The following is a 25529-nucleotide window of genomic DNA, read 5'->3' as shown; positions in this document are numbered from 1 at the left end:
TCTCCAGTCGAAGGGCAAGTGGTCTGGAGGTGATCCCGGCGGCAAGGCTGACGGTGCGCCGGCCAATCAGAAGCTACCTTCATCTTCCAAGAAGCCGTCATCGAGGACGTCACCGAAAAAGAAGATTTCACAGGACCAGGGCGATCATGTTATCCACGCTGAGGACTTTCCGGAGCTCGGGGGCAGTGAGTCATCAACCTATGCAGCTTCCAAGAAGTCATCGAACAAGGTAGGCAGCTGGGCTGGGGTCGCCTCCTCTCCTCCTTTCACGCTCCTTCCTCTCTCTTCCCCGAAATTGTAGAAATGCGCCGCGAAATGGGAGCGCTTCGTGCGCAGGTAGCTCAACTAGCTGCAGAAAACAAAATTTTACGCTCTGCACACGTAGCCACACCTTCCCCGCCGTCATCGCCAGCGGACCAGTGGTATGCCCTTCGGAATCCGAGGCTATGTGCGAGGGCCCTCAGGAAAAGGCAATGGACAGCCGCTGAACGGCTCTAGAAAACACTCTAGCTAATTTGGTAGGCCAACTTTCCAACTTTGGTAAGGTCCTAGAAGACATCACTCAGAAGGTGACCATTGCAGTCACCAGTAACATCAAAACATGGTTGAAAGAGAATGGTTCGCACCTCGGCCACCGGCTTATGTCGCCCAAAGAAGTTAAGCGCCCGTCAAAATCTATGAACAAAATTGTCCTGGAGGAAATTTCCGAAGATTCTGCGGAGCCCCTCCCAGCTCCGCAGGGACTGGAAGACGAAGCTGCGCAGTCTAACCAAGCACAACTCCAAATTCAACATGGCGGTGGGAACTAACCCATTCTGCAGCCCCTCAAAACATCAGGCTTTTTTCCTGATGCAATGGAACTGCCGTGGTTTTAAAAACTGTAAAGAGACAGCTAACTTAGGATTATATCTCGAGACTTTTGAGTCCCCATCAGCAGTAGTTGCACTCCAAGAACCTGGGGCTGCGGCGAAGCTGTCGGGCTACAACCCTTTTCAACGAGATCCGTCCACCTGTCTTCTTGTCCACAGAAGCTTTACCGCGCAGAAGGTCGATCTCGAACTCTATTTTTCTTATCCGTATGTGATGGTGACAGTCCTCCCCCTGTGCCGTACTGATTCACCCGTACACATCCTAAATATATACTTCCCCTCCCCTAAACTTAAGAACATTACGTTCTCGGACATCTTTAGCAAGGCGCTAAATATAGCAGGTCGCGATCCCCTTCTGATTGTGGTGGATTTCAACGCACCCAGTCAGTTATGGGGCTATCGCAAGGAAGAGTCGCGTGGCAGACAGCTTACGTAACGAATCTCCACGCCTGGCATCATTCTTCATACTAACCCCGTCCATCCAACACGTGTGGGCAAATCCGTAACCAGGGACACTGTCCCGAGCTTACCCTCACCCGCAACATAAGACACGCAGACTGGATCAACGCTGAGGAAACCCTTGTCAGTGACCACTGCATCATCAACACAATAATTTACACTCGTCCCCTACACCGCACCATAACACAGGCCCTCCTGCCAGACTGGACGGCTTTCCGTAAATCCCTGACAACCTGCTGTATGCCCGGAGACCACCATTATGCCTGGGCCCAGAGCCTCATCCAAACACTACACAAGAGGCAGAAACAACACACAGAGAAGGTAACGGACGTGGACAGCCATCTCCTTTATCTTTGGGAAGCACAGCGCAGCCCCACTAAGAGATGGCGCCATCAGAACCATAACAAGAAACTCCGTTTGAGAATTCGCGATCTCACCCAAAAGGCGGCTGAGTATGCTGCCCAGCTCACCGACTCCGACTGGGTCGATCGCTGTAACTCTGCTGCTGGACAAATCTCTAGTCGCAATATTTGGAGGCTATTTCGTAGCCTCATAGATCCCACTCAGATCTGCACAGAAACACAGAAATATCTGCAACGAGCAATTCATAATATCAAGGGCAATACGGAACAACTTGCACAGACTCTACGGGATCAGTATCTGTGTCAAGTTCAAGACACCCGTGGACAGGAATATCTTTATGCAAGCAGAGATAATCGGGATATAGATCGTCCGTTCCAGCTCCATGATCTGCGGGCAGCTCTTGCTAACATGAAACGGGGTACCACTCCCGGCAGGGACAAGATTATGGCCAAACATTTGGCCAACCTTCCTCATCCGGCATATGAGGCCCTGCTAAAATATATGAACGCTATCTGGAAAGAAGAAACACCCCTCCACCTAGAATGGAAAACAGCGTTTGTCACCTTTATCCCTAAGCCTGGTAACGGATCAATATCGATCACTTCCGACCTATCTCCCTAAAGTCTTGCGCAGCCAAATTCATGGAGGCCATGGTTCGAGATCACCTCTCTGAATATCCATAGGCCCGCAATACTTACGCAGACACAATTTTCGGATTCCGACCTCAGAAGTCAGCACAGGACATTCTGCTTCAACTCAGCCACGAGGTACTCACGCCTGTCGAGCACCCTCACAATGACAAGGTGGTTCTCGCCTTGGATTAACAAGGGTGCTTTCGACAATGTGAAACACAGTGTCCTCCTCGCTCACCTCAGCGAGACGCAATGCGGATAAAACACATTTAATTACGTAAAACAGTTCTTAACGGACCGTGAAGTCTTTATCCGCATTCAAGACAAGAACCACTGTCCTTATACTATGTGCGCGCGGGGCACGCCACAAGGCGCAGTGCTGTACCAACTACTCTTTAATTTGGCAATGCTTCATCTCCCTGCCAAACTAGGTGAGGTTCAAGGTATACAGCACGCTCTGTATGCCGACGATATCACCATTTGGGCTACAGAGGGCAACATTGGTCAACTGGAGTACTGCCTGCAAACAGCGGCGGGCATAGTGGATCGCTATGCTACGTACTGTGGTCTCCAGTGCTCTCCTCAAAAATCAGAATTCGTGCATCAACGCCCCTCGCCTAGATGCAAGGCACCAATACTTCTCTCTCTGGCTAGTGTAACCATACGCGAAGCTACAGAGATTAAAGTCCTCGGACTCTTTATTCACCAAAATCGTCGCGCTGACACAACACTAGCCAAGCTTCGCAAGGTTGGCGACCAATTGGGCCGCATGGTCCGCCGCGTCTCCAACAAGCGTGGGGGCCTCAGAAGCAGGAATACGATGCGACTCGCCCATGCGTTTGTGACAATCTCGTCAATTTCTTTATTCAACTTCATACCTGCACTTGTGCAAGCATGATAAAGACATCCTGGAGGTCACTCTCCGCAAGATGATCAAGAGGGCGCTCGATCTCCCAATCTCTACCTCCAATGCGAGGCTCCTTGCATTGGGAGTGGTAAACACCTATCGGGAGCTACGCGAGGCGCACCTGCTTCTTACCCAGACCGCGTCCGCTGGTCGACTTTTGGACCGGCTACATATACAACACAGCCATCACATTGAGGAAAGGGTACGAGTGCCAGAGCTATGGAGAGATGCCCTCCGTGTTCGACTCCCTCCTACCAAAATCGACAGAGAAGACCACAATGAACAGCATCAGGCGCCGGCAAATGCCTTGCACCGCCATTATGGCTCTAAAGACAATGTTTTCTATTTTGATGCTGCGGGCCCGCACCATTCCAGGGGAAGATGATGCACGGCTGCAGTCGTTCACGAGGAAAGACAGGTGGATGGCCTCACCTTTAAGGCCCCTAGCGCAACCCACGCCAAAGAGGTAGCAATCACCCTGGCTGCCTCCCACCATCAATTAAATTCATCCTATCCAACTCTCGAGGAGCCTGTCGGAATTATGAGCTGGATAACGCCTACAGCACAAATAATACTTCGGATACCAGCTTGGGATCAGGATCCCCAGACTCGATTTCTCATTTGTACTCCAGGCCACCAGGGCTATACTAGGCAATGAGGGCGCCAACTCGGCCTCCCGCGCACTCACTAACCGGGAAAACGACGTAGATCCTACCGATCTGGACCAGGACACTTGTCCTCTTTTTACTTTTCAAGATATCTATCCTATTACCGGAACTCGCACCGTCAGTACCCGGCTCCTCTCAAGGGGCTAGTGAAAGCGGGCGAAAGAATACTTCTTAGACTTTTTACTGATACTCTACTGGGCCCGGCAGTACTCAAACATTTCGACCCTTCCTTTTCTGGCCTCTGCTCTTTCTGTGGAGAGGCGGCTGATACTTTTAACATGGTCTGGGTATCCCAGCTAAATCCTTCTCTTTTACCCATAACCCCTTCCCCTACCCGAGAGGACTGGGAGGCGGCCCTGCTCGGCTGCCTGGATCTAGCGGCACAACAAGCGCTGGTCCAGCGAGCTCGTGTGGCGGCCCAGACCAACGGAGTTCCGGAATAAGGTACGCCACCTAGTATTGTAAGGGGAGCGGCCCACTTGGGGTGGCTCTCCAAGCAACCTCTCCTTTCGTATTAAATGCTTACCACCACCACCACCCACCTCATATTTTCTTGAAAAACAACACCGAGACTTTTTACAATAGACACAAGATTTAGTTTGGGTCCAGCTAGGCTAAGATTGAAATTTACATTCACTGGCTTGTTTGTTGTGCGGAAAAGAACAGCATTTGTTTTGAGACATTAAATTGAACCATGTTTCAATTAGGTAACAGTGTAAGTACACCATTGTCTTCAGCTTCGAGCTCAGGCAAACTATTTAGTGGAAACAATAAACTTGTGTCATGAGCATATACGATAAACCTAGTGTTATCATTATTATTTACTGCGTAATTTATGTAGATGTTAAATAGCATCGGCCTGATAATACCCTTGAGGAACGACACTCCGGAGACGTGTGAAAGTAGATGTGTAACTGTCTGTTCGTACTTGTTGCTGCCGATTTTTTAGTGTACAAAATATTCACAACTGTACCTTTATATCCGAAATTTTCTAGTTTAGTTGTAAGGGTAATGTTATTATTTCGGTTAAATGCCTTAGAAAATACCGCAAATTTTCCTAGCGTGTAATCATTTTCAAGAAGAGGTCACTTATTTTTTCTTTTGTTTTAGTAGCGCTGTCTCGGTTGAACGTTGCTTAGTAAATAAGAACTGAAAAAATGTTAATATGTGGTGCTTTGCCATAAAACGGTAAATTTTTTCGTGCATTAGTTTTTCAATTCCCTTAGAACAAACTGGCAGGACCGACACTGGCCAGTAATTGGACATATAGCATCTATCTGCTCATGTAAAATGAAGTGACACTTTCGACATATATAAGTGCCATTAAAAATGCCTCGTTGAAAAGATCGAGTTCACAACATGAGCTAACTAAGGCATTAAAATATCAATATCATCCAAATTGAATTCATCTGCAAGTAAACAAACTTAACACACTGACTGGGTTTCACAGAAACGAACACTGCTTTGAAATCTTGCAAAGTCACTGGAAACAAAATTCCACTTTCTGGTGTTCTTTTCTTCAAATGCCTTTTGCAGCAATGATCATGCTTACTGCAGGACACGGAGGCAAAAAAAAAAAGATTTAAATAAGATTTCAGTGACCTCAAAATCCACAGGAACTTAATCATAATTTGTCAACTTAGTGGGCAGCCATCATGGCGGGACGTACCGTTTAGAATATAATTGAGTCACCTACAGATAAGGTACAATCGCTTAGATATTTTATTGTTTTCCTGGTTTTTGAGTAATATTGCTTAATTGTACCCAAAAGTTTTTTGTGTTATTTCTTTGTTTCTTGAATGATTTAAGGTTCTCTGAATCCTTTGTCTTTAATAAGCGCGCAAACAAATCTCTTCTTTTTCCAGAACCTGCCCTTGACGTATTCCATTATCCATGGCTGACGCACTGGCTTTGGTCGCTTTTTAGTCGTTAACGGAAAGCTGCTGCAAGATGCTTTATTTTAAACTAAGGACATTCGTTGTTTTCTTTATTTTTTATTTTTCCTGCACTTGGTTTAAAAGAAGGGTAGCCGTGGTGTAGAGGTAGAACATCCGCCTCGCATGCAAGAGGACCGTGGTTCGAATTCCGATGCAGCGCAATTCTCCACCGGACCAAAGAAAAATCCGCGCGTCGATGTAATTACATACAATGGTTTGGGGTGTGACTTGATGCCAGCGAACATCTCCGACAACGCACTCCCTCACCAGAACAGGCGCTGGCCACCATGGTGCAGTATTGGCCGCAACCTCCCATGATTCATCCTACAAAACCCTGGCCCTAAGTTAGCAGGGGCGGTAGAGCAACTGACCACGGCGGCGAAGAGACCTGTGTCGCGGCTGGGGCTGCTAAAATTATCTGGCTCCCCTGCGCAGGCCGCCATTGGAAACCGTTTAACGCTAGAGCCCTGGCTAGTGAAGCTTGTTTAGCAGTGCTGTTAGAGGAACTAGAGGGCATGGAATGGGGTGTCAGAGGGCTTAGTGAGGTTAGGCGGCCAAATGAGGCATATACTGTACGGAAGGAGGGGCATGTACTGTGTTATCGAGGTTTACCGCAGAGGCGAGAACTAGGAGTAGGATTCCTCGAAATTAAGTACAGAGGGCAAAATGCATGTCTAGAACGACCGAACTGCGTGCTCCGGGCCGCTCGGAGCTACGTGCGCGACATCTGGCGATAACGCCTGGTTCGAGACGGGCGGAGTGTCGGCATGCGCGGCCAAGCCGATAGCACTGCCTGTCTTTTCGGGGCTCGCAGGCCGCCGCGGCTTTACCTTCTGCTTCAGTCGTCAGAAGCGCTGATGTGCGCTGCCAGTCTGCGAAAGCGCATACGCGGCGGAGCGCACGCCACTGGCTTCTCTTTTTTTTTTTTACTTTCTTTTTGTGCACTATCAAAGCTCTGGCAGGGAACATTTCACCGCATCATTCACGCGCCGATGTACTGCATCGTCACCCTAGCCGCGAGCCTTATATCAGTGATCGAGGTTTGGCAGTTTTCGTTCTTCGGGAATTGCAGGAAGGCAAATTAGTATTAAAGGTGCCGCGAAGTAAGTGTAAGCGGCGGGTTTGTCTTTATTTCACTCTTCTTCTTTGGTCATTAAAGAAAACAGATTGCTGGCTTCTTATTTCACGTTCTTTTATTTTTTCCACAAGTTTACTGTTTATTAGGGGATGGAGAGGACAAACTAATAGCGAATAGGGGCTCCCCCAGATTTCTTTAGGATCTCAATCCTCTTCGGCAGTGACTCGTAGAGGGAGTCGACGAGAGCGCGGTCGTTGCGGAGGTGTCCCCACTCATTTTCAATGGCTTCCCATAGCCCGTCCGGATTGCAATTGGAGAGTCCCGATTTCTTGGATAGGCTTTTCTTCATCAGTCCCCACACGTTTTCTATAATGTTAAGGTCAGGGCTTCTTGCAGGCCATGGAAGGGTCATAACGCCAAGCCTTTCAAAAAGGTCTCGGACAGTCTTGGCTGAGTGCACAGAAGCTCCATCTTGTTGAAAGTGATAGAGCCCATCCGGAAACAGCCCATCAAGCACATAAGGCAAGAGGACCGTTTCTGCCACCTCCGCGTAGACTTCTGCTGTCATACGCCCAGGAATGCGGTACAGAGGTCCTAGTCCGTCGTAGCTGATGGCTCCCCACACGCTGACTGAAACACGGCCGCTACTGCGCACATTCCAAACGTATTTTTCTTCGTCCCTGCATGGTGGTAGGGAAATCCGGTTTTATTAGAGGAATCAAATTGCCATCAGAGCTAATGATACCTGATGTGGTAGCAGTGAAGGACTGGAAACGACGAGAGTGCAGCGCCTTAAAGAAATTGAAGCCCATTATGGTTCAAAATATGGAGCGTCAAAATGTCCGTTCGTTAAAATGTTCGTTAAAATATGGAGCGTCAAAATGTCCGTTAAGCTGGCTTTCCAGCATTGTAGATTTTTAGTATGGCGTCGCAGCGCACAGTATAATACTCGAAATCAATCACACATCTTTTATATGATAAAATACACACGCTGTTTTAAAATTCAACACATCTTAGCCTAAAGATGCAATTTTGTGGGTGTGCCATACAGAAAAGGTAACCTAACGAACATTTACAAGTGTGATTTTGATGTTCTATACTTCAAAAAACATTGCCGATTCCGAAAACGTAAGAACTGAGCTCGCATTATGCATTCACGACCTTTAATTTTGCGATTTATTGTTTCGCCCTGAAGCCGAAAATAAAATATACTAATTTAAGTTCTTTATGCGTGTTTCATCTCTATTGCCTACATAATGCCCACCGTGCTATACAGTTTAACAACTCAGACTGCACTCACCTACCTTTCACTGGTTTTAAAATATAAATTTGACAGCCTAAAAAAAAACTCCGGGTATATTCTCAGACGTGCGAGCACATTGAAACAGACTACAGTCCTACCGTGCTTTTTCCGGCCACCACACCCGCTTCTGCTGGTCCCAGCGCGTGCAAAAAGTGGCTTCGTCGCTGAAGACGACTGCTCTCCAATTGTCTGGGGTCCAGTCTTCCACCACAGACGCGAATTCCAGGCGCGTGTCCCGATCCGCTTGTCTCAGTTGTGTTTTCTGCGCAGCTAGTCTACTTTTCACACCTGCTGCATGAAGCCTGCTCCTGATTGTCTGAGTGGATGCGTTCAAAGCGAACATGTCACGAAGCTCCCTGGCGCTGAGGTACGGATCATCTGCTGCTCCTGCGACAACAAGCCTGTCTTCTTCCGTCGTCGCTCTTGGTGGCCGGCCGCGCGCAGCATCCTTAAGTCGGCCTTCTTTGTGGAATGCCTGCAGTACTCTGTTGACTGTGGCTGAAGGGCGCCCAGTAGCTTGAGCTATAGCTCTTTGGGTCATTGTCCGGCCCATCTCTGTGGTGGCTTTCCTTTGGTCTACAGTGAGTCGCGGCGCCATCGTCGATGCCTTTACGCATCTGGTCTGTTCACTTGTAGGGATGAAAACTTTATTCAGGTTATCGCATATCTGATCTTGTGTATACGCCACACTTAAGGTCCAAGTATGCTTTCAGTAATGGCATGCCGATTTTTGCATTTGCCGGCAAATGCAGCCTGCCAAACCTCGATCACTGATATAAGGCTGGCGGCTAGGGTGACGATGCAGTACACCGGCGCGTGAATGATGCGGTGAAATGCTCTCTGCCAGAGCTTTGATAGTGCCCAAAAAGAAAGTAAAAAAAAAAAAAGAGAAGCCAGTGGCGTGCGCTCCGCCGCGTATGCGCTTTCGCAGACTGGCAGCGCACATCAGCGCTTCTGACGACTGAAGCAGAAGGTAAAGCCGCGGCGGCCTGCGAGCCCCGAAAAGACAGGCAGTGCTATCAGCTTGGCCACGCATGCCGACACTCCGCCCGTCTCAAACCAGGCGTTATCGCTAGATGTCGCGCACGTAGCTCCGAGCGGCCCGGAGCACGCAGTTCGGTCGTTCTAGACATGCATTTTGCCCTCTGTACATATGTGGTAATATAAGTGAACTTTATATTATTAGTGAGAGGCGTCATAATTGGGCTAAAATAGGCGATACAAACTGAAGGCTCTATAGGCCTACCCATCGGCATGCAGTCATGATCACCAGGCAGTTCAAAGCTTCTATGAAGATGTAGAATTGGCAATGGGGAAAGTAAAGACGCAGTACACTGTGCTAACGGGCGACTTCAATGCCAAGGTAGGGAAAAAGCAGGCAAGAGAACAGGCGGTGCGTGACTATGGCATCGGTTCAAGGAATAGCAGGGGGGAGATACTAGTTGAGTTTGCAGAGCGTAATAACTTCAGAATCATGAATACCTTCTTCAGCAAACGGAAGAACTGGAAGTAGACATGGAAAAGTTTTAAATTGGAGACTGGAAATGAAATTGATATTACATTGTGTTCTAACCGCGCTATTATGCAGGATATAGAGGTAATCGGGAAAGTGAGATGAAATGACCCCATGATGGTTATGTGTCGAATTAATCTAAATCAGAAGAGGGAACGAAACATATTAGTAAGAAAGAAGTCCATCAATAAATTAGCGGTGAGGGGAAGGGCAGGAGAGTTCAGCGTCTCGCTACACAATAGATATTCATGTCTAACCGAGGATGACGACATTAGCCGAGAAGCGACGAACAATAATTTCAGAGATATCACTACAGAGTGCGCTGTAGAAGTAGGCGGTAGGATAGCTAGAGAGGATATCGGTAAGCTGTTTAAGTAGATGAAAAATTTGGTTAAGAAACGCCTAAGGATTAAACCGTCCAAACCAATACATCGAATATAACTGGCAAAGGCATCAAACCGAATCAATGAGCGCAAAATGCCCGATTTCAAAAAGTATAACACGGAGAAACTTGAACATGCTGCAGCGAACGAGGGAAGCCTTAAAGCGGTGGAAAAAAACATTGGCCATAGGCCAAATCAGATTTATGCGCTAAAGGACACGGCGGGCCACATCATCACGAATATGGACAAGATAGTCAAAGTAGCTGAGGAATTCTATACTGAACTCTACAGAGTCAAAGTATTGAAGACTATATCCAGATTGGCCGTAGAAAAAAGCAGTCAGACGTACCGCAACTGACAAAGGACGAGGTCAAGGAAGCGTTAGAAGCTATTAAAAGGGAGAAAGCAGCTGCATAGATTCGGGTATCTGCAGATTTATCAAAGGATGGGGGGAAATATCCTGCAGAAGGACTTTTTGATGGGTTAGTAAATGAATGTCATGTCTTTCTTTCTGGGGTGTTTCTTAAGGTCTATAAAAATCAAGGGGAATATCGTCCTAGAAAAACTGGACACCCTTTATACTTAGTGCCTGGTGTCATGGACGATACCGATACTATTTAAGAACGCAAATAGTATCCTAATAGATCGGAAATGGGAAAATAAGGAACTGAAAAATTACTGATCAATCTCTTTGTTCTCTGTTACGCAGAAAGTCTTTACTAAGGTACACGCTAATAGAATCAGGACAACCTTAAACTGCAATCAAGCACATGCCTGCAATCAAGCAGGCATTCGGAAAGGGCACTGTACCCACTCTACTATCGATCACATTAATACCATCAACAAGGTGAAAGAAAAATGCTCGTACTATCGCCAACTCTTATATATAGTATTCATTGATTACGAAAAATAATTTCACTCAGTAGAAACCACGGCTTCGTCCAGGCATTGCGAAACCAGGGTGTAGACAAGCCGTACGTGAAAGTACTGGCAGATATATATATATATATATATATATATATATATATATATATATATATATATATATATATATATATATATGGGCAGCCACTATATATATATATACCGGGTGTCCCAGCTAACATGAACCACGGGTTACAAAATAATATATCTGAGGTAGGTCAGTGAAACCAGTTGCATACAACTACCAGCCTGCTTGCGCACTACAGGCAATTTTTTGTTTTGCAATTAGTTATTTGGCTAATAATTTTATTTTTTTAATTTAATAAATATTCACCTTAGACCAAAATTGTGAATTGGAAAGTTGTAGAGCACCTTCAGAAACCCCCATTCCATTAATTGCGATAAAGAAAGTCTCACGTGTACCTTTTTTTCCGGGCTCAAAAGAAAGCCCGCGAAATACAAATAATACCACGTGACTAGCGCATTTGAGCGCAGCGATCGTGGTGCTTTTAGTCGTGGTTTGAGCGAACGAGATCAGCTGCGGCCGTGACCCGATGGTCCCGTTGCAGCGGCAGGCAGAAATGTTGGCGATGGTTGGAGCGAGCTCGAGCTCGCCCGTCGTCACCGCGATCTTGGCCAGGCCTGTGCACCGCAGCAGCCTACATCACGACAGGCGGATGACGATAAAGAACCGGCAAATGAAGGTGCAGCGCTAATTTTAGTCGAGTCACATGCCATCTCGTCCTTTACCCAAGCCTGTATGCGCAGATTCAGTGGCTGATACCTTATCGCTCATCCGTTTGCCGTAAAGTTCGCTGATGGGAGAGAAGGAGGGTTTGTTAGAATCCCGGTGGTGTCGGCTCGCCGCTCTGGGTGCTACTTGCACCATCACGTGGGCCGGCTGCCGGACGCGAGCGAAGAAGCCATCGCAGGCATATCGGCCTGCCGCTTTAACGGGGCAAAGGAGACACGGCCGCAGCTAATTTCGTTCGCTCAAACCACGACTGAGAGCACCACAATCGCGGCGCACAAATGCACTAGTCACGTGCTATTATTTGTATTTCGCGGACTTTCTTTCGAGCCCAGAAAAAAAGATACACGTGAGACTTTCTCTATCGCAATTAATGTAATGGGGGTTTCTGAAGGTGCTCTACAAGTTTCCAATTCACATGTTTGGTCTAAAGTCGATATTTAATCAATTAGAAAAATATAACATAATTAGCTAATTAAGTAATTGAAAAACAAAAAATCGCCTGTAGTGCGCAAGGAGGCTGGCAGTTGAATGCAATTGGTTTCACTGACCTATCTCAAATGTATTATTTTGTATTCCTTGCCAGCCTCCTTGCGAACTACAGGCGATTTTTTGTTTTTCAATTACTTAATTAGCTAATTATGTTAATTTTTCTAATTTAATAAATATTGGCTTTAGACCAAACATGTGAATTGGAAAGTTGTAGAGCACCTTTAGAAACCCCCATTCCAATAATTGCGATAAAGAAAGTCTCACGTGTATCTTTTTTTCCGGGCTCAAAAGAAAGCCCGCGAAATACAAATAATACCACGTGACTAGTGCATTTGTGCGCCGCGATTGTGGTGCTCTCAGTCGTGGTTTGAGCGAACGAAATAAGCTGCGGCCGTGTCTCCTTTGCCCCGTTAAAGCGGCAGGCCGATATGCCTGCGATGGCTTCTTCGCCCGCGTCCGGCAGCCGGCCCACGTGATGGTGCAGTAGCACCGAGAGCGGTGAGCCGACACCACCGGGATTCTAACAAACCCTCCTTCTCTCCCATCAGCGAACTTTACGGCAAACGGATCAGCGATAAGGTATCAGCCACTGAATCTGCGCATACAGGCTTGGGGAAAGGGGCGAGATGGCATGTGACTCGACTAAAATTAGCGCTGCACCTTCATTTGCCGGTTCTTTATCGTCATCCGCCTGTCGTGATGTAGGCTGCTGCGGTGCACAGGCCTGGCCAAGATCGCGGTGACGACGGGCGAGCTCGAGCTTGCTCCAACCATCGCTAACATTTCTGCCTGCCGCTGCAACGGGACCATCGGGTCACGGCCGCAGCTGATTTCGTTCGCTCAAACCACGACTGAGAGCACCACAATCGCGGCGCTCAAATGCGCTAGTCATGTGGTAATATTTGTATTTCGCGGGCTTTCTTTTGAGCCCGGAAAAAAAGATACACGTGAGACTTTCTTTATCGCAATTATTGGAATGGGGGTTTCTGAAGGTGCTCTACAACTTTCCAATTCACATTTTTGGTCTAAGGTGAATATTTATTAAATTAGAAAAATTAACATAATTAGCCAATTAACTAATTGCAAAACAAAAAATTGCCTGTAGTGCGCAAGCAGGCTGGTAGTTGTATGCAACTGGTTTCACTGACCTACCTCAAATATATTATTTTATAACCCTTGGTTCAAGTTAGCTGGGACACCCGGTATATATAGTGGCTGCACAGCAACGAAGGTACTGCTAAAAGAAACTAAAAAAATTACTATGACGAAAGGGGTTAGGCAAGGAGACAATCTCCCCAGTACTGTTCAAAACTTGCTTAGATGAAGCATTTAGAGACTTGGAATGGGAAAAGTTAGGGAGAATGGTATATGTGAATACCTCAGTAATCTGCGATTCTCTTATGTCGTTACCTTGCTAAGTAAGTCTGGGGATAAACTGCAAAGAATGATTGATGACCAAGAAGGAAAAATTGGAAAGGTAGGCTTAAAAATCAATATGCAGAACACTAAGGTAATATTCAACAGCCTCGGGAAGGAGCAGCAGTTTAGGTTAATTAGAGAAGCAACTCGAAGTAGTAGGCGAATATGTCTACTTAGGACAAGTATTAACCGCAGATCTAGGCCATAAAAGTGAAACAAAAAAGAGAATAATATTTAGATGGAGCGCATTGGCAAGCACTAGCAGAATATGTCAAGCAGCTTAGCGGTATAGCCCGAGAGGAAAGTATACAAGAGTTGCACCTTAAATCCACTCACCTATGGGGATGAAACGTGGAGGATAACGAGGAGTGTTCTACATAAGTTGAGGACAACGCAGAAGGCTATGGAACAAAAAAAACGTTAAGAGATAGGAAACGCGCAGAGTGGGTGGGAGCAATACCACAAGTTACTGACATTCCAGTGGAAAACAAGGAGAAGAATTGGGAATGAACAGGATATATAGTGCGAAGAGAGGATAATTGGTGGTCGCTTAGAGTAAAAAGCGGGATTCCAAGGGACGAAAGTCGTAGCAAGGAACGATAGAGAGTTAGTTTGGCGAATGAGATTAAGAAGTTCGCAGGGGTGAAGTGGATGCAGCTACCATAGGAGCGGGTTAGGTGGAGGAATCAAGGAGAGACCTTCGCCCTGAAGTGGGTATAGTCAGGCTAATGATAATAAGGATTAGTTTGAAAGTCTGAAAGGGCATTTAATATATGCGCAGAGTGATGCGCCCCTACACAATATATGAGACCCTCTGCACCCCCTTCCTCACTACATAAATATATCACCGCTTTTTTATAGGTATATGAATGCAGCGGCCGAATTCACATGACTTTATGCGATGTCGGTTAGGGTCCGGTATCGGAGAAAATTTGGCGTCCTCGTCGTTGGCCGTGAACGAAATTTCCCGAAGGAACATCACATTTGTGAAGACGGCTCAAATGTGCATATTGAAGTAAAATTTGTCATAGAACTTATCAAACCAAATTAAATTAAATGGAGGCAAATAAAAATTGAGTCACATTGCGTTAGGGTTGAAGTGGAATCCAGGACTATTGTGCTGCGAGACAGGCTGCTCATCAGCCACAAATGCTCGCTGGATGAATCTAAATAAAGGTTCATCTGCTCAATGCACTACTAGAACGGAACCCAACAATGCTCTTAAACGTGTTTTGCTGTTAAACGCGATGCTTAATTAATCACTTCCTCTTTAAAGCATCCCCAATTAATTAGGCGTGATGATGGATTGAACAGTGGTGATGACAGGTTTCATGGTGTACGCAGACGCAGGTGGGTGAAACACAATAAAGCAACATACTATAAACTGTAAGATTCTCAATGCTGATGCGCATAGGTAAAATTCAAAACTATTTAGGAATACGGCTTCCAGCAGGCACTGCGCATAGGTCATTAAATACATGTATCATGAGAATGAAGCACAATTTTTTATATTCAATAAATGCCTTAGTTGACGCTTATCATATCCGTCTTTACATTGCTGTCTAGACCTGCGAAATAACAAATTAATCGCCGCAAAAATATCTATCGCAGCATTAAATAAGGGGAGTAGTGAAGGTTTACGCAGTACCCACACATACTTGTTTACTGTAGCTAAACGCGAATGACAGCGATTGTTCGAAAATTCATGATCACGTGGCGATGTCGTTTACAGTGCTTTCTTATCAAAATATAAGACAGGAAAAACAGCCGGCTCTTAACTCAAAATGAACTCAAAAATATACACTCGGCCATATTGCTTGTCGTGACTCAACGACTAAAATAGTCTCTAACGCCTTTTTATAGTATGTTTACTTCACGAATAACTGAGACTGCTGAAGATAACCCTTAGTTTGTGTCACTTTGCACTGGCAGCGGACGCTGTTTATGCAATGATATAAGCTCCATGTGGAAACAGTTTTAAGGCTGGACGACACCCAAGCAACACTCAGCTAGTAGACGATGCGGCCGGCTCCAATTCCCTATGTACTTATCAACGTCACTACCAGAGGCATGGCCGTCGCTGTTGACGCTGTCTATACTATCTCCTTTTGTTGATGATGCTCGTTCTCTACTACCACTAAACAGCTTAAGTGCGTAGCAGCTCTTTTATATCTAGCTGAATTTTAGCATTTGCACCATGATGTTTGCAGAAGATTAGGATATACAATGGGGGCAAAAACATCTTACCATAAAAAGATTCCACGGTCATTTTCTGTTTAGCACCTGGCTTTGCCTCTTCCACTACAGCTGTAGTGTTTGTTTTGCCCCTGTAAAATATCAGGTTTACTAAACAGTGGTTTAAACATTTCAGTTAAACTTATTGGAGTTTCATGTTGTGCTAATTCTTTTTTTAAGGCAATTAGCACACCATAATATTCTTCGTATTCACGTTTTTAAGCCTTAGGTCGAAACATTTTCGCTGCAAATTGATGGCGAAAGCCCGTATGGCTTCAGTGCAGACGTTCGCCATCACACTTCTTAGTTTTGGCATATACAGGATTATCTCTATACTTTTGCGCGTTCCTTGCTCAATAATAGTCGTAATGGTATCTTTAAAATGAATGGCACTGTGGTAGGCCACCAAGGGTGTGAGGCGCTTGTCTACAAAAGCATTTCACGTCTTGAGAAAAATATGCTGCCTGTAGTGTTTGATTTTAAGTAGCGTTATAAATATTGTAAAGTCGCCAAAAAATAAAAAATAGTCTTAAATTATAAGAGTAACAATTTTCCGTTTCATAAAATTGGATCACAATAGAGGGCGGGTGGGTATGGCCCTAAACGCTTCAAAAAGTGATGAGATGAAAAGCGGTGCATCTCGCACACTTTTTATATAGACCGTTCATTTATACAGTTGAAAAGGGCTGGCAAGCGTTCAACGGACTTGCGGGTAACAAGACATGGAATGTTTTCACGAAAATGGGAGGGAAATGCTGCAAACCCTAAAAGCCTATATTGAGACCGAATTCGGAAATGAGTACCAGTGCCTTACTAGACAGCTAGAATCAGTCACATCAAAATAAAGTCGCGTATAAATGAAGTACCTTCGCTTTATATAATACCGCAAATATTATCACGTATAAAAAATGCATTTTAATTTAACTGATGCAATATCAGCGGTATGAAAAGACGTAGCTCTACTTCGGGTGAGTGTGTTTGCTTTCTTTAATTCCCATACGCAGAAACACATCTCGGAGTTCTAATTAGCTGGTTAACTCAAAAATACGCATGAGGGCAGTCTTGATGATAGTTGAGGAAAGTGCACAGCCAGAGATATTGCTGTGGGCATTCTAATTGGGCCAAGATTCCAGCAAACGTCTCTTCGTGAATGTGACTATTCATTTTTCTTTCATATGACTTTGCAACGCAAGTATATCTCCAGTCATCTCCTGTGGGATGAACCCCGAGGCTACGTTCTTAATATTGCATGTACTTGCTTATCATCTATGATATATTCTGTCGTTGAGGGTCATTTTGAAAGTCTACAGCGTTTCATATAATCAGCTGTTGGAAATGAATTATGAATTCAATAACCAGATGTACTTTTTGGCGCTCACAAGATTACTGGTCCTTCCTAACCTATTTTCGAACAAAGTAACATAACTCAGTCATGTTGTGTGGTATTAGCGGAAAACGTCATAAGCTCATTGGGCAAGTGATGGTAGGAAATGGGCTAGGATACTGACTCCGGAGGCCAAAAATACAATCTCCTTCTAGTACGACGACGAGAAGCGCGGAAAACAGAAAAGGCTATAAACGTAGTGTTAATGAAGAAAGCAGCGATCAATGAATTTTTAATGTAGCAATTGCTAAAGTTTGAACATTAGCCTACAAAGTAAAAGTACCTAAAACGAACAAACCAAATTTCTTCTCTAAACATTAGGCTTGAGGAAAGGTGGGCAACTGTTGCAAAGCAAAAATATCAATGATCACGCACAAAAACAACAAAAGGCTACACTGAATCACTTATTGTTAACACTAAGGAGAATTGTCTGTTTCAGGCCATTTTACGATCCATTTTACAGGGAAAGGAAATCAGGTTGCGTAGCTTGAAATGTGCAAGAATTGTAGCTTCAAGCCTGCAAAAATGGTAGTATCACTTCGCCACTGCCGACGCTTAAAGGCCGTGTAAAGATGTGGGCTGATTGCCCCATGAATATAAGGGACACAATGCGCTATAGGCACCTTTTAGTATTTGGGCTGTTATGTTTTTGTTGAACAAGCGTGATGCTCTATTTCAAAGCTAGGAATGAATCAGCTTCATGGTGCTGCATATAAAGGGAAATATGTTCAGGAAAGGCCAGCAGTCTAGAGGCGCTCGTATGTTGCTTAGAAAATATATATCTTTTCTTTTGACCCTCACCAGGCATAACTTAGCATCTCTGAGGCATAACTTTATTAATGAAGTTATCTTTGTGAGGTCTAATATTCTACTTGTTTTCTGTTTACAGCCCTTTTGCTGCAGTGCCCTATATTCTCCAAACTGCTTTTGCACAGTGTATACCAGTTGATATCAGACAATATTTTGATAAATGGTGGCAAAAATTGCTTTCCTAAATAGCAAAGTTGCATTTTGTTCTGCACTTAGAATGAACCTTACTCCAGTTTTTCTCTAAAGATAGGTTTTTGTGCGTTAATGCGTTGCTCAAGTTGCTTCACACAGGTCTTATGGAGTCTGAAACAGTAATTCTGTAGCATGTCGGAAGAGCTGTGTAGCAAACATTGAACATGTTCTAGTTGACTATTCACCTACCAGACAAAATACAAGACAATTTATGTTGAGCGTTCTGATAGCTGTGGGTAATAGCTAATAAAAGGCTAATGAACTCCCTAGCAGTGGAGATCGGCCAGAGGGGACATGTGTTGTGCTTAGAAAAGTTGAGTGTAGCAATCGGGCGACCTACCGGCAGAAAACAGTCTTATTTCCTGAGACGCGAAAACTACGTATATTAAGAAAAATAGCAAAGAACACAACGAAAATTGCACAATACTCTTGCAACTGGCAGTTTCATTCTTATGAAAAGTGTAGCGCACAGCCACCCCTATTTCAAATAAATGCGACCATTTGCTTATTTTCCTGAGCCTGGTATTCTTGATTTTAAACATGCTGTGCGAAAACCAGTCTGGTTACTGGGCCAGCTGTAATCTAGTATTGGTGCATTATATTAGACTTTCACTCCTGAATATACAAAGAAAAGGAACAATATTAATGCTCTGCATTTTAATGTCCTTGAGGTCAGCTTCGTTTACAGGTGAAATATTTCGTCGCCCACTGATGCAACTTTTGGCCAGAGTTTGTGCGTGCATACTGCTGAGTTTCAACAAACTGCGATTCATTGATGCTCAGCTCCATGTTTCATCCCACTGCAGAGCTCACAACTGTCGTTTTCGTACTTTATTAGCTGCTAGATTTGCAACTCATAGTTATTTGCGACACTATCAGGTATCATTTTAACAAAGTTTCTATGATGCCATTACACGTCGAACACTTCGATTTCAATAATTTACAATCCTTGAACATAATTAGGTGGTGACGCTATCAGTGCTCTCTTGCACCACATTATAGTAGAATATTCTGCATAATACTTCTTTTGTGTCTCCTTCACAAAGGTCTATTTATCACGAAGGGGAGGGGCACAGCTTTTAATTCAACCATTGGATGAATTATAATCTAGAGATTTCCATCTGTTTTAGAAGAATGCTTTTCCAAGCAATGTTGTGAGATTGAATATTTGCGCTTACCTTTTCACACCTACCATTGCGATCATGATTTCTCCATAATTGATTGCTGTGTTTCCTAATAATTTTTAAAGCAAGATTTATTCCTGCTATGCTGCACGTTTCGTTGTCAATGGCATCTACATCTGGATTCTGTAGGTTTTTTCTTAACAGAACCCAATTATATGTTCTCTATGAGTGAAAGGGCCCTATAAAATTCCCCTTTAAGAATCTCTGGACTTTTGAGTGGGCAGCCCATGCCAACCCTATTGGTTCTTTGAATGGGCAGTCCCATTTAGGGCAGCCCAGGATTTCACATGAAAGTTTAAAGGCGCCGTTCCCCGAAAAGTTGACATTGCCTTCAGGCACTGGCGGCTGAAGGCAATGTCAGCTGTTTGTAGGCGTTCGCGTTATGACCGAAAATTCACAAGAACGGGCTTGATAAATGCGTACCTTATATTAGATATAATGATAGCGGCAAGCCTCGGCCAATGTGCCTACTCGGTTTTCACTTCAGATGTTAAGCAGTGTGCCTTGCATTTCTTTCAGTTCTTTCATATGCATATTGCAGCTTCCAGCCCGTGGACGTTGAATATCCCCAGGTAGTCGAACTTGTTCCATAACTCTCCACTACGGCGCCTCTGTATCTCTTTCCACATTTGTTCCCACCTTTCCCCATCTTCCTCAAGTAATCAAATTCCTACAGTGCGTTAATTCCATGATTTTGTTTTACGGCAGCTCAACCACCATATCCCACATAACCACACTGGTCGAAGTTTTCTTCCTGCATGCGTCCCGTTTTTATGGGGCGATAATGAGCCACACGACTAAAGAGTCCCAGTCAATAAGTGCGTACCCCCACGATCAGAAAGTTAGGTGAAGCTCATGGTATATAAGCAAAATTGTTCATAGTAGCGCCTCCACAAAAACACAAAAAGCAGACATTGTGCAGCGGAGACGGCTATTAAAGCTTTCTGTATACAGAATCAGAGGGTCCAAACATTTTCTGATGACTCTTTACTTGACAAAGATTGCAGAAACAAGTTTTGTATATGCATACAATACGATGAATAAATTATTTCATTATAGAATTCAAATTTTTTTTAGTGTCCAGGGTAGCTCATATGGTACTAACTGAAGGCCATATCATGTCCTATGAGGTTGTGTATTTGTGCTAACTGAGCGATATTAGAAACGAAGCAGCTGTTACGGTGTCACTGGGACTTAAACAAGGTTAGAATAAGGCACTGCTATATGTCACTAAATTTCAGATTTTATATGTGGAAAACAAACTACTGGATATTGATCATATTTGGATATCAGCTATAACTTTTCTTGAGCCTTTCGGCAAATTTAGAAGCTTGATTGGCAATTGTTGTACTGCCCCAGACTAGGCTGCAAGAAGTAAGGATTGACGAAAACTGAGCTTGGTGAATGAGAAGTTTGGTTCTGGTTAGTAAGGTACGTGCATTGAAATTTCCGCAGGGTGCCAAGCACTGGAGCTAACTTAGTTTCTGTATAAGCTACATGATGATCCCAAATGATAAATTGATTAAAATAAAAACTTAGTGTTTGCCCTACATCTGTTAGTACTATTTTATTTCCGCCCAGGGTTAAGCTCCCGTCAAAAAATATTTCTTTTTTGCTCGGAACATTACAACTTCGATTTTTCCACATTATTCATTAAAGCATTTCAACGGGCCATACATGCAGTTTGGATAGCACATTGTTGCCTCTCCGGATTATGTAATTAGCTTCAGTTCCGGAAAAGATAAACTAGTGTCATCTGCATATATGATATAATCTACTTCGTTATCTATTTGGATTAAATCATTGATATAGACATTATATAAGAACGGCCCTGTATACTTCCTTTGTCACGCCATGTTTAATTGATTGATATTTTGAGTGGTAACCTCCAGTACGAAAAGACTGTACGATCGCTAAGACAACTTGTTATTAATTTAAGTGCTTCATCACCGACACCATATACTGAAAACCTACTTGTCAGGGCCAAGCGCTTCATCCTGTTAAACGCTTTAGAGAAATCAATTAAAATACCAACTCTTAATTTATACTCTTCTATAATGCTAATTATGAATTCTTTTTTGGCGAAATTCATATTGCTTTTGTTTTAGTATATTATACCTATCAACAAAGCTCGAATATTGTTTAAAGATTATTTTTTCTAAACGTTTGAGAAAACGGAAAAATATACACTGGCCTGTAGATAGAGAGGGTATTTCTAGTTAATGGTTTGTGAATCACGATCCGCTTTTGCTTTCTCAAAATAACAGCTTTAGGGGCAAGTCAGTGCTGCATATGTGCGCCTGTGTTGTGTTCCTTCGCATGTGATTGTTTGTTGCGCCACATTTCTGGGTACTTGGTATTCTTCATTGCGGTTAGGAAGATTCCCGACTATATCGAGAGATTGAATATATAAAACAGCATAGGGCACAGAACGTACAGTACATGAAGAACAGGATTGAGTTTTATGCCAAATGCATCTTCATTCCTACTTTTCTTTCAAGATTTAAGCGCTGTAATTACTTCGTCACAAGAAGTGAGGTTAATACTGTAAATATTGGATCTCGAAATGTTATCAGTTGCTGTAAAGTGATGGGTACTGTCCAGAAGTGTAACAATATAATTATTAAACTTATCAGCTAGTTCCTATTCAGTATACATAACACCATCAATTGCCAACTTTTCATGTTCATCTCGTGATGTGCGATTTAAAAAGCTTGTTGCGTCTAGATAATACGTTTGTTTAATCATGGGTCCCGTCGAACATGTTGATGTTATAACTATTCTTGGCCTTCCAGGGAATGAAATTTGCTTTAGTGCGGTGTGCTTTGAAGACGGCAAAATCGGACGAATTTTAGATCTTGAAAAATTTTTGGTATACACTAGATTTCTCAGTTATCATTTTTAGTATTTTTTGCGTCGTCCATGGTTACCGACTCCTCTTAAATAGTTTACCGTTTTATATGAAAAATTGTCCTTATATATAAGGATATGATGGTTGGTTTGGGGGTTTAACGTCCCAAAGCGACTCAGGCTATGAGAGACGCCGGAGTGGAGGACTCCGGAAATTTCGACCCCCTGGGGTTTTTTAACGCACTGATATAGGCACACGTGTGCCTATATCAAGCAAGGCACATGTGTGCCTTGCTTTTCGGCTTCAGCGAAAAGCGGCCGCCGAGGCCAGGATTTGATCCCGCGTCCTTGGGAACAGTATTCGTGTGCCTTAATCGCTTCCCCTTCCCGGCGGTGCTTATATATTGCCGCGAAACCTTCAAAACTGTATTTGTTATTTTTCAACAGCCGCCGGCATACAGGCTTATCACTGATTCTGGACCGCGTATCAGTTCCGTAATCTTTGTTTGTTAATGCTCGATGTGGCGAGTCACACCTTTATCAGTTTTGTTGTAGCGCAAGATGCAACGAGATCTGTCTCGAAGGTTCCGGCCACTCGGGTGTCTTTCCACATTGTTCCAGCCCGTTCTGGTAGCTGTCTGTGACGTTATCTAGATTGTTCTGTGCAGCCTTTAAATTGAGCGTTGCCGAGTGTGACGAGCATTCTTTGTTCGACGACCGACGAGCACGCTTGTTGCTATCGCCGCCGCCGATTTGCTTAGAAGGAGTGCCTTGCAATCATCTGGGCGACTTCTAAGTTTCGTCCATACCTATACGGCCGACCATTCAAGGTGGTAAGCGACCATCACGCGCTCTGCTAATTTGAAAGATCCTTCAGGCCGCCTTGCCAGATGGAGCCTACGACTTCAAGAATTTGACATGACTGTAGTCTATAAGTCGGGCCGGAAGCATTCCGGCGCAGACTGCTTATCCCGCGCTCCGGTCGCATCTCCCCCGAAGGACGATGACGACGACGCCTTTTTGGGACCGGTAAGCGCCAGCAGTTTCGCAGAACAACAGCGATCAGACCCTGAGCTGAAAGCGCTAGCCGATTACTTGAAAGGAAAGACCGCTTCCCCTCCTGGTGTGTTCAGGCGACATTTATCATCCTTCACGTTAAGCAATGGCCTCCTCGTGAAGAAGAACTTCGCACCTAACAAGACCGCGCAGCTTCTCGTAGTGCCTAAAACCCTTCGGCCAGAAATTCTGCAGGCGTTGCACGATGAGCCCACAGCAGGCCACCTCGGATTTGCGCGCACATTGCGTCGAATCCAGGAGAAGTATTACTGGCCGCGACTGCCTGCCGAAGTTGCCCACTACGTGAAGACGTGTCGTGAGTGCCAACGACGCAAGACGCCGCCGAACAGACCAGCAGGACTACTAAACCCGATTCCGCCCCCAATCGTGCCCTTTGAACAAATTGGGATGGATCTCCTCGGCCCCTTTCCATCTTCGTCTATGGGTATCAAGTGGATCATCGTGGCCACTGACTACCTTACCCGTTACGCCGAAGCAAGAGCACTACCAAATGGTACCGCGGCAGAAGTCGCCAAATTTTGTGTCGAACAAATTCTCTTGCGACACGGCGCCCCAGAAGTGCTCATCACGGACAGGGGAACGGCGTTTACGGCAGAGTTGACGCAAGCAATCCTGGAATACAGTCACACAAGCCATCGACGAACAACTGCGTACCATCCCCAGACCAATGGCCTTACAGAGCGCCTGAACAAAACGATCGCGGACATGATCGCTATGTACGTCGACGCTGAACACAAGACCTGGGCGCCATCTTGCCGTACGTGATCTTCGCGTATAACACGGCAATCCAGGAGACGACCAGAGCGACCCCGTTCAAGCTTGTGTACGGTAGGGAGCCCACGACGACGCTCGACGCAATGCTACCGCACGTAACCAACGAGGACAACCTCGACGTCGCCGCCTACCTGCAGCGTGCAGAGGAAGCTCGACGACTCGCACGGCTGCGTATTAAAGACCAACAGCGCACCGACAGCCGACGATACAACTTACGACGACGCCACGCAGAGTACAATCCAGGGGACCAAGTGTGGGTTTGGACGCCAATTCGCCGTCGCGGATTAAGTGAAAAGTTGTTGCGTCGATACTTTGGGCCATACAAAATCCTTCGCCGCGTCGGACCACTGGACTATGAAGTCATTCCCGACGGAACGTCAGCATCACAACTGCGACGCGCACGCCCAGAAATTGTACATGTTGTACGACTGAAGCCTTATTACGCACGTTAAACAATCTGTGATGTTTAAACTTCGCAGTGTTTATGTTTAAGTTGCTTTGTTTTGGAACATCGAGGCGATGTTTTTTTAAGGGGGAGTAATGCCGCGAAACCTTCAAAACTGTATTTGTTATTTTTCAACAGCCGCCGGCATACAGGCTTATCACTGATTCTGGACCGCGTATCAGCTCCGTAATCTTTGTTTGTTAATGCTCGATGTGGCGAGTCACACCTTTATCAGTTTTGTTGTAGCGCAAGATGCACCGAGATCTTTCTCGAAGGTTCCGGCCACTCGGGTGTCTTTCCACAATGTTCCAACCCGGTCTGGTAGCTGTCTGTGACGTTATCTAGATTGTTCTGTGCAGCCTTTAAATTGAGCGTTGCCGAGTGTGATGAGCATTCTTTGTTCGACGACCGACGAGCACGCTTTTTGCTATCGCCGCCGCCGAGTTGCTTAGTTCTTTTGCGGGCGGAAGTCAGCCCAAATAAAGAGTTTCTTTAGTGCAATCATCGACCCCCTTCATTTGTGTCGTCGACCTCGTCACCACTACGTGACAATATGAACATGTATATCTCCAGAAAACAATTTAACACTTCATTTGTACTTGGTGTTGCATAAACTGGCTTTTAGTTTGTAGCCAAAATTTGCAGGAAATGAATCCAGTCCTTATGGGAAAATACAGCAGACAGTGTGATGTCTATAATATCTATACTTTGCAGCTCTAAAATTCAGTCCAAGTCATGTAAAGCGGAAGGTGTTTAGCGGTATATTTATCCCTCCTGCAGATAAAGTTTCAGACAAGACATTATTGAGACATTAGTGAAGAGCAGGTAATACGTGAGGGTTCAGCAATAACGTTGGCAAGCATATATGATTCAAGGAGAA

At 44.8% G+C, this 25529-nt stretch overlaps 1 long non-coding RNA gene across 3 annotated transcripts in view; it reads right to left on the bottom strand.

Moving 5' to 3' along the window:
* Nucleotides 1-25529, bottom strand: part of LOC146177253 (uncharacterized) — a 56197-nt gene that overhangs the window by 11273 nt on the left and 19395 nt on the right. For all 3 annotated transcript variants that reach the window (XR_014701017.1, XR_014701015.1, XR_014701016.1), the window contains one exon: nt 15946-16025. This is a non-coding gene — a long non-coding RNA (uncharacterized LOC146177253). The remainder of the gene's footprint in view (nt 1-15945; nt 16026-25529) is intronic.

This window comes from Amblyomma maculatum, chromosome 10, assembly GCF_055883805.1.
Source record: "Amblyomma maculatum isolate TAMU_Amacu chromosome 10, ASM5588380v1, whole genome shotgun sequence".
Classification (NCBI taxonomy): domain Eukaryota; kingdom Metazoa; phylum Arthropoda; class Arachnida; order Ixodida; family Ixodidae; genus Amblyomma; species Amblyomma maculatum.
The sequence above is the reverse complement of the archived record's forward strand: the minus strand, read 5'-3'. Positions and strand labels throughout refer to the sequence as shown.